Source organism: Nycticebus coucang, chromosome 4, assembly GCF_027406575.1.
Source record: "Nycticebus coucang isolate mNycCou1 chromosome 4, mNycCou1.pri, whole genome shotgun sequence".
Taxonomy (NCBI): Eukaryota; Metazoa; Chordata; class Mammalia; order Primates; family Lorisidae; genus Nycticebus; species Nycticebus coucang.
In genome coordinates this window covers 15,861,637-15,871,863 of record NC_069783.1, presented here as the reverse complement: position 1 = coordinate 15,871,863, position 10,227 = coordinate 15,861,637, and positions in this window count along the sequence as shown.

Genomic DNA, 10,227 nt, shown 5'->3' with positions numbered 1-10,227 from the left:
GTTGCAGCCATCATAGTTGTTTGGCAGACACAGGCTGGATTCGAACCTGCCAGCTCAGGTGTATGTGGTTGGCATCTTAGCCACTTGAGCCACAGGCACCTTGCCCAAATTCTAATTTTAATAGAATAACAATAGTAAAAAGCCAAGTAGTCATTAAATTCATGCTATGTGTCAGAAGCTATTCTAAACATTTTACATGTTAAATCATTTAATCCTTAAATAATCTTGCAGTCAGATATGATTGCTATCTCTATCTTATGGCAAGAGTTAAGTGATGTATGTAAGGTAGTGGTTCTCAACCTTCTTAATGCTGTGACCCTTTAATACATTTCCTCATGCTGTGGTGACCCTCAACCATAAAATTATTTTTGTTGCTACTTCATAACTATAATTTTGCTACTGTTATGAATTGTAATATAAATATCTGATATGCAGGATGGTCTTAGGTGACCCCTGTGAAAGGATCGTTTGACCCCCAAAGGGGTTGTGACACATAGGTTGAGAACCGCTGGTCTAAGGTTACAAAGTGTAAAGTTGCAGAGTCAGGATTCAAATCCAGGGAGTCTACCCTGAGGCCAAAGCTCAAATTGAGTTACACACTTATTTTTCATACTTGAATGGTATTGATTTTCAATAAGACTTCATGAAAATATTTGTGTATTTTCATTGATAGGCAAAAATGAATGTTTCACAAGATTCTTTCTCACCTTTTAAAGTTTATCCTACAAAGTAATACTTCAAAAATCTTCTATATGCTACACTTAAAATGATTATCCTCATCTTTACTATTGACATGATCAGTCATTAATTGCCTCCATGAGGTAAGGCAGTACGCTACAGCAGTGATTTTCAACCAGTGTGTCCTGAAAACTTTTAAAGATCATTAATTAAATTATTTTCAAAAGAAGTTCAAAACACAGGAAGTATATATTGTTTTGTTCCCTTTTTTTTTTTTTGATTGACATAATTTGTGTGCTGCAGAAGTTTAACTATAGGTTCAAGGGTGCTGTGAGATAAAAAAGGTTGAAAAACTCTGGATATATAGACTGAGCATCAATAATTAGGGTTTGGAGCCTGCTTCTGTCCAAGAAACAGGGATTTTATTTGCAAGAATCAGAAGCAGGACCAAGCAATACTTTTAGGCTTGCCAAGTCTTTCAGCTGATGCTTCATTTTACAATTATGTTAGCAGAATGTTCCTCAAACATTTTATAATTTATACTTTCATATAATTTCTCTGAATGTCTCAAATTCTCTCTTTTAAAAAAAATGAACTGCTGGGTGGCACTTGTGGCTCAGTGAGTAGGGCACTGCCCCCATATACCAAGAGTGGCGGGTTCGAACCTGGCCCTGGCCAAACTGTGATAAAAAAAAATCCAGGTGTTGTGGTGGGCACCTGTAGTCCCAACTACTTGGGAGGCTGAGGCAAGATAATTGCCTAAGCCCAAGAGCTGGAGGTTGCTGTGACCTGTGATGCCACAGCACTCTACCGAGGGCAACAAAGTGAGACTCTGTCTCTAAAAAAAAAAAAATGAACTGCACACTTATTGCCAGAAATATTTAATTTTTATGTGGAAGAATAGTAGAGAAATAAGCTTAATGTATAATATTGACGTGAACATTGATTTATTTCTCTAAAAACTGATTTAATTTATATATATTTCAAACTTTTATTTAATAATTAACACCTTTTTTTTTAAACAGGAAAGAAATTTGTTGTACCATATGTATTTTGGTCAGAATGTCATAAAGTGAAGCTGAATTTATGACTATTTTGAAAGAGCTGTAGAAAAATAGAAAGAAGTTTGGTACTTACCAAGAAATAAAATGTAACGGTACCAATAATTCATACATACACAACGTTGTGATGTTGTATAATATGCTTATCTGAAGAGATGACTCTTGTTTAAAAAATGAGAGAATAGTTTTTTTTACAAGCCATTAACATTTTTATAATAGTATCTTTTAAAAATTAATAGATTTTGCACATTAGTTTTATGTTTACAGAAATATTGAACAGAAAGTACAAAGTTCCAACATGCTCCCCTCACTCACACCCCACCCCACTACAGTTTCCTCTATTATTAACATCTTGCATTGATGTGGTACCTGAATTATAATTGATGAATCAATATTGGCACATTATTATTATCTAAAATTCAAAGTTTACATTAGGGTTTTACTCTTTGTGTTGTACAGTTCTATGGGTTTTGCCAAATGCATAATTTCATGCATCACCTTTATAGCACCATACAAAATTGTTTCTGGTTCTAAAAATTCCCTCTGCTCCACTTACTCATTCTTTCTGACTCCAATTCCAACTCCCTGCAACCCCCTGAAAACCACTGACTTTTTTACTGTTTCTATAGTTTTTCTTTCCCAGAATGTCATATAGTTGGAAGCATATTGTAAGCAGCCTTTCAGATTGCCTTCGTTCACTTAGCAACATGCATTCAAGGCCCCTACCATACTTTTCTAGTGATGGATCTTCTTTTGGTGGAAGACTCGGTTTTAAATGTTTTAGGCCTTAGCCCTCTATCATTACAGTTTCTTATAAGGAAAGAGGCAATACTTATAGCTCGATTTGAATTGTGGCTGTATCCACAAATGCATTTTGGAAAAGTTTTCTCATGGATTTTCCTTATAGGGATTCCAAACTTCAAAAAATCAGTCAACATTCACAAAAGCTTCCCAGTGAATAGAGACATTTTGAAGCATTTTAAGTATTGGGAAAATGGTTCCAATGGAGGTTTTATTTTTTTACTTTATTAACAGAAATTGCACTTAGAAGCCAAATGTTCCATAAACTAAAATGGTGAACAGTAAGATGGGGCTGTGAAAGTCTATGCTAAGCTTGAAAAATTTTGTTAAATGGAAATCCAAACTGTTAACCAATATAAGGGTATATTTTAATGTGTTACTTCTGCGATGTCTTGTACAATTAATTCCCTATGATATGCTGCTCAGAAATCTATCTTTCTGATATGAGCTCAGGAAGCTATTGGTAATTGCAATTCTATGTCCATAGGAACATTAATAACCATCATGTATTTATTTAGACTCAGACATGCATATGTATATAATGACCCCTGCTTTTAGAAAGTATGCAGCTTTAGCTGACAAAATCTAAGGAACAAACCCTTTAAACAAGTAAAAGAATAGTAAGAGGATTTAAGCTTTCATTCTGACTCTCTGTGAATGACCTTGAATATGTCATATAGCTTTTTTTGGCTTTCAGATGTTTTCTTACTGGCTTATTTCTTATTGAAATAACTACTGTTTTTTTCTTGTTCCATAAATAAAATGCCACGTGGGTTGCTAATTGGAAATAGAAGTACCAAGAGGAAACATATTAAATGTAAATAACAAAGAATGTGTGATATTTTTAGGTACTTTAGCAACTTTTATTTTCTATTAACGTTTCATAAAAAGGAAAATAATTAAAATTAAGATAGTTATTAATCTTTCATGTATCTCAAATAGGGCATATCTGGTTTCTTTTCTAATGCATTTATTTATGTCCTCAATGAACATTTATTGAAGGCATATCATGAGTCTGGAACTAAACGAATGACTTAATTTTTGTAAATTATTGTATTTATAAAATTCAGATCATATTACTTATTCTGTGCAATAAATAGCCTTAAAACTAACAAATCTGGAATGGTTTGTTGAAGCCCAACTAATAAGGAAACTTAGTTTTTTCTTTTTTTTTTGGTTTGTTTTTTTAGCTCATTCTTATTCTGTATCAATAATATAAGATGAACCTTAAAAAGTATTACTTGGGTTTTCTGAAGGCTGTTGTGAAGACAATCCTATGGATGTGAACTATTGTATCTGCCTGGAAAAAATCAAATTTCAATAGCCCTAATGTTTGTGAAAGTGGGAACTGGGGAATGTGACAGGAGTTACTTGACTGATTTTCACAGGACCAACATTAGAGATAATGTACATGCAATGTCTAGGCCAGATCCTGACATATAGCAAGCAAGTGATTACTAGTAGCTAAGATTATCAATATTTTAGAAAAGAGCTTTCTCATTCTTTACAGGTTATAAATGAAAAGATCTGCTGCCTGAGAGGATCCCACCCATAAAGCATGGCCTGAAGAATATTTGCCTTTATGTTCTATTATACATTGCAAATACTTACTTTTCAGAATACTTTACATGTAGTAATGCATAATTCAAACACTACACACATTTGGGCCAATTTACTTAAGCAAGTATAATGTACTGTGCCAGGTCCTATGTAGGACCTTTCATTATAAAGATTACTTATCAAAAAGAATAAAGAAGTTTTAAAATTATGATAAAAATATATGTAACAAAATTTATAATTATAAACATTTTAAGATATGGTATACAGTTCAGTAGCATTAGCCACATACACATTATTATGTATAGCAGTTTTGAATTTTGCTTTATTTAAAAAATATATTTTAGTCAGTTTTCCTTTTTTACTATAAGAGTGACATCTTAACTTCATAGCAACAGAAGGGAGAAAACTCTCTTTTGCAAATCTTTCTTGTTTTTGACTCAAACTTATTTTATGGTTGAATTCTTAGCTATGGCTAACACATTTTTATGTGTCTTTGAAAACTGCTTGAGAATTGGTTAAAACTTGGATGTAGAGTTCCTTTGCTTAACAGCTTTTTTTCTTTTATAAAGACTATAAACCAAGGAGAAAAGTATTAAATTAGGATCGAATTATGAAAGTAACTGAGATTAGGGCGGCGCCAGTGGCTCAGTGAGTAGGGCGCCGGCCCCATATGCCAAGGGTGGCGGGTTCGAACCCAGCCCCGGCCAAACTGCAACAAAAAAATAGCCGGGCGTTGTGGCGGGCACCTGTAGTCCCAGCTGCTCGGGAGGCTGAGGCAAGAGAATCGTGTAAGCCCAAGAGTTAGCCCACGGCACTCTACCCGAGGGCGGTACAGTGAGACTCTGTCTCTACAAAAAAAAAAAAAAAAAGAAAGAAAGAAAGTAACTGAGATTATACTTGAAAGGCAATGAAACTGACAAAATACTAATCTTCAGGCATGGAAAGATGGTGAATATTGATAAATTTGAAAGAAAGCATAAAATGCTGTTAGATTAAAATAGATAAAAGTATTATTCAATTAAATAAATATTCCTTGAGGATTTTTTATACACAAGGTTTGCTAAGTACTGTGGGAATTGCACAGATAGGCAATATATGGTGTTTTAATGCAACTGGAGAGAAAAACACATTCACTGTTAACACAGAACAGAGGGAAGAAACAGTGCTATGGAGGTGCAGAAATTAGTGTACTGAAATTCCGGAATTTAGAACAAATTAATTTTCAGTACTTCACAGATTATAGCCTCAATAAAGAATAATGAATGCTCTCATTTTCTAGTGATTCATATGCCTTTGAGAAATTCCTTCTCTAAGCCTTTTATGTTGAGGTATAATTCAAAAATATACTATTCCAGGTTTTCTCTCTCTCTCCTTACCTCCCTCTCTCTTTCCTTCCTTCATTTCTTCCTTCCTTCCTTCTATATCTTCCTTTGTCTCTATCCTGATATAGTTTCTCCAAAGGTTTTCCATCACATTATCCCTCTACCAAATGATATTCTATTTATTTATTTACTTATTTCAATTTTTTTTTTTTTTTGAGACAGAGTCTTACTTTGTCACCCTTGGTAGAGTGCGGTGACATTGTAGCTCACAGCAACCTGAAACTCTTGGGCTCAAGTGATCCTCTTGCCTTAGTTTCACAAGTAGCTGGGACTATAGGAACCTGCCACATGCCTGGCTATCTTTAAGATAAGGTCTTGTTCTGGCTTGGGCTGGTCTCCAACCTGTCTCAGGCAATCCACCCGCCTTAGCCTCCCAGAGTGCTGGGACTACAGGAATGAGCCACTGCTCCCGAAATACTCCATAGAGTTATCACCTGTGTTCTCATCTACTTTTTATAATGTTCCTAATGGAAACTGTTCATTTATGGAATTATAAGATTTTAGAACTGAAGGAGACCTCACGATCAATACCTCCACAGTAGTTTACAATTTATTGCCCTCAACTGCTATTATACATTTTACTGGTCTGACTCTCTTATTCAACTATGAGGTCATTGATGGTAAGGATTCAAATATTTGTCTCTGAATTATCTTCCCCCAAAATATTCAAGAATTGCTTGAGGAATGCAGGGTTAACGTATATTATAGAAATATTTCTTTAGGGTATCTTTTTTTCTTTGCTGTCCCATTATAAGAAAGTAAAAAATTTATACATATTTAAGCTACTCCTAATCTCCTTTCCATTATTATCATGTTTGCTTGTATAATTGTAGGTAATTTATCATTATCATTCCAATGTACATTTGTGTATTTTTAAAGTTTACAGTGGTTCTATATTTTGCCTCATTAAATCCTCCCACTAATCCATTATTATCCCCATTTCAGATAGTAAAACTAATATTTAAGTTAAGTGACTTTCTCAAGTAAGCAGACTATAAGACTTTAGATCGCAACATAGAACTAGGCACAGACTAAATGCTTGTTGATTTGTAATGAAGGCTAATGCTCCTCTTGTTAACTTCATGACTGCTACCTTCTTTCATATTGTTTTTCTTCTTTCCTTCCCTTTCCCCCTTTTCTTTTTATACTGAACCCCACTGCATGCAGTGATGTAAATGATAAAAGTGGCCATTGTATAAAGCTCTAATAAAGACTGGAAAAACTATTTAGTTTTATTTGTAATACTCACTTAAAATCTATTTTATAAATTGTTTTGCATTTATATTTTCTACCTTGATTCCAAACTATGTATCAATTGCAAATATTTAGCACGTCTAATTTCATGTTTGAGGATTAGATTTTAAACATTTTTCTTAAAATATTTACCTAAAATTTGGTAACTTATGTGTCAACCACTAACTTAAAATGTTTGCATATGGCATATGTTTTATAAGTTCCAAACAGTAGTCAAATATGGCTTGTGGAAAGCATTGCTGACTCAGAGTTTTAATATGTGTCTAAATCAGAAATTAGTTATTTTGATCTGTTTCTTTGAGTGAATGACTTCAAATATTTGACCTTGAGTTTTTCTCATCTGTAAAATTGAGACAACACTTATTTAGGAGGGTTGGGGTGAACATTAATTTAGACAACATAGGCATATGTTCATATCACAGTGCTTGGCAGACAAAACTTAATAGTGTGTTCAGTTAATAATGGAAACCTATGAGAGACATATTGAAACATCTTTGTGTATAAATTTTATTCTTTTTCAGGAGACAAATGTCATAATGGATACACAAAGCAATGTGAAGTTTAAGGTAAAGTTATATTTAAACTTTATTTTCTCAAACTGTACTTAGGAATTATCCATAAACTATCTTACCTATTAACAAAATAGGTTAAATTATTTAGATAATTGAGCCCACCAAATATTGGTCAATACAGGATCAGGTATAAGCGAATACCTACTAGCTCTATGGTACTTAAACTATAACAGTGAATTGAATCTACATCAGGTTAAAATAGCATTTAACATGGAATCTTCATGATGCAATTGATAATTTGATAATTATAAAAGCAAATGAGCAAAAGGAAAAAGATATCTATTTGTTTTACTTCCTTTAAATATATTTAATTAAGTGAATCTTTTAATTATTTTATTTTATTTTATTTATTATTTATTTATTTTTTTAGTTAAAAAAATATGTTTGAAATACCAGCAGCAAACCATGGAGGAAAAAATAAGATGAAAACCGGTGGATTTTTAAAAGAGATAATGCAGTATAACTTAGTTAATATAAAGTTAATACTTTGTTTTATGGAAAAATGATGGTCAGTAAATATCTACTCTTGGAATTGAGATAATTTCTGTAAATGAATATACTGACCATAATGAATGAATGATCATAAACGGAATATATTGAAGCAGTGATAGACTATGCTTGTTCTTCAAAGATTTAAATTTTTCTAAGACCCGTATACAATGCATTTAGGAATTGTTTTATATTTGAATGTGAGAGCTAATTGATTCTCTGATTCTGTGGTATAAGTGAAAAGGATTGCATTTATAAAGCAATAAACTTGATAATAAGGTTTAGGTCTCCTTTAATCTAAGATGGTATTTTTTTCCTTCTGCTTAATCACTTTTTTCCACACCAAATTCCATGAGAAATTAGATTAATAGGGACCTACAATAGAGACTTAAAGGACAGTGTTTGGAGGTAAGTGACTTAGGTTTGAATCATGGCTCCACAGTTAGCTACTTATGTGATCTTACACATATTACTGAGGCTTTCTGTGGCTTTGTTTCTCCATCTATAAAATAGAAATCGTAAGATAGTTTGCAATAAAGATTAAATTAACTTTGTGTATAAATTTCCTGACACATTGTAAGAGCGTTTTAAAATAATTGATTTGCTTAAGTGATTAATATTATCACCTTGGGAGTCTGCAAGATTCTCCCCATACTCCCTTTCCCTTCTGCTCTATATACCAGTGAGTTTCACTAAGTATGAAAGAAGGACAAAGTTGGATATCAGTAAACAATGTTATGCCAGTGGATTTGAGAGATGAAATGCAAAGTTAAAATAACTATTTTTGGCTCTGAATATATAACCAGACTTCTACCATGGCTAGAGCTTTGCTATGTGAAATATATATGGGAGTAATGCTATCCCAAGAACTAGATGACTCTTAATTTTAAAACAATTAAATGTTTCAGCTTTGAATTTAGGCTTGCCAGATATTTTTCAGGAATAATTATACTTCCAAAATGATATTAGCGATACCAAATAAATCTGATCCTTTCAGGCTGTGGACATTTGGTGATAAAAAAAAAAAAAAAAACATGGCATTTTAAGAAGTTATTCATGCAAATCCCTGATTTTAGAGAGCTTAAAATGAATTATGATATATAATAGTTTCTTTTTATCCTAACCTTATACTAATTTAGGTGATAAACAATATGGGTTTTACTCCTGTGAACAGCCAGTTTTTAGGAGGAAACCGTTCACTCGGGCCCCCATTTGTTCCAGGACAAATAAGAAATGCAATGTAAAACTCTGGAACTGTGATCCTAAAAATTGCATTTTTTGTGGTGACTTTGCCCATCTTCCTGCCTAATGGCCAAAGAGTTAATGGACTCTGGGTTCATTCTGGTCTGTCAGATTTTAAACTTTCTGTGGTTACATCAAACACCAAACTTAAGACTGTGAAAAAGTGGAGAAATACCAGGCAGAGGTTTCTACTTCCACGTATGCTTATTTTCTGTCCGTTGCCTCACTTGTTGCTGGTTTGGCAGCTAGCCAATGTGAAATCAGTCTTAAATAGTATCTGAATTATCAATATTTTTATTATTTGAATCAGCCCTTTGTAGTTTGGCCTAGCTCAGCTCCTTTGTAATGGAAAGGAGTACATCAGGTATTCTCTGAGTAACACACGTTAAATTACTACTCCATGTCAAAAAGTAAATTCCAGATAACAAAACTTACTCTTACCAAAGTAGAGTAAGTTAAAAAGAAATTAATTTTGAGTTGGGAAGAAATACACACTGTTCTGCTCCTGACACTTTAGCAAGGCTGGCAAATTAAGTTCTGTGTCCTCTCCACATGAAAGGAAGCCCTTCTGCTCAGTCTTGCCCAGTCATAAGGGCTTCTTTGCTCATCTTCAGATAATCGAGCATTTTGTCATTATAGGCATTTGTCATTGCTGATCCCTCTGGGTACAAAGATTTTGTAGCAAATTCCCCTAGAGACTGACATATAAAAAAAAAATGCCTTATTATCTGTCAGAGTTGAGGAGGTAAGGACTGTTAGGCTCTTGGGAAAATAATATTAGTTTCCTTTTCCTTATCAAAGATTGGAGAAAGCAGATATTAATACCAATTATTTAATTTTTAAATAGCTCATTTTGTACATGTGTGTATAGATAATGACTAACAAAGAATAAGATCTCAGCCTCTATTTTCTTTTTATCACCATGGTGATAAGAGTCAATTACGAGATTCCCATGGGAGTAATTCTGATCTAATCTGAACACTGTACAGTATGTTAGATTTGATCATTTTCTGTGTAGTCAAGAGTGTGCTACAATGACTGTGTCTTACTTCAGGATTCTTATTACTAATCTCTGCTCCTAGCTTTGCATTTATTCAAACATAATCTTTAAGAATTGATTTTTTTTAACCATTTGATTTCAATAGATCTTTCTTTTTTTTTTTTTTTTTTTTTTGAGACAGAGTCTCA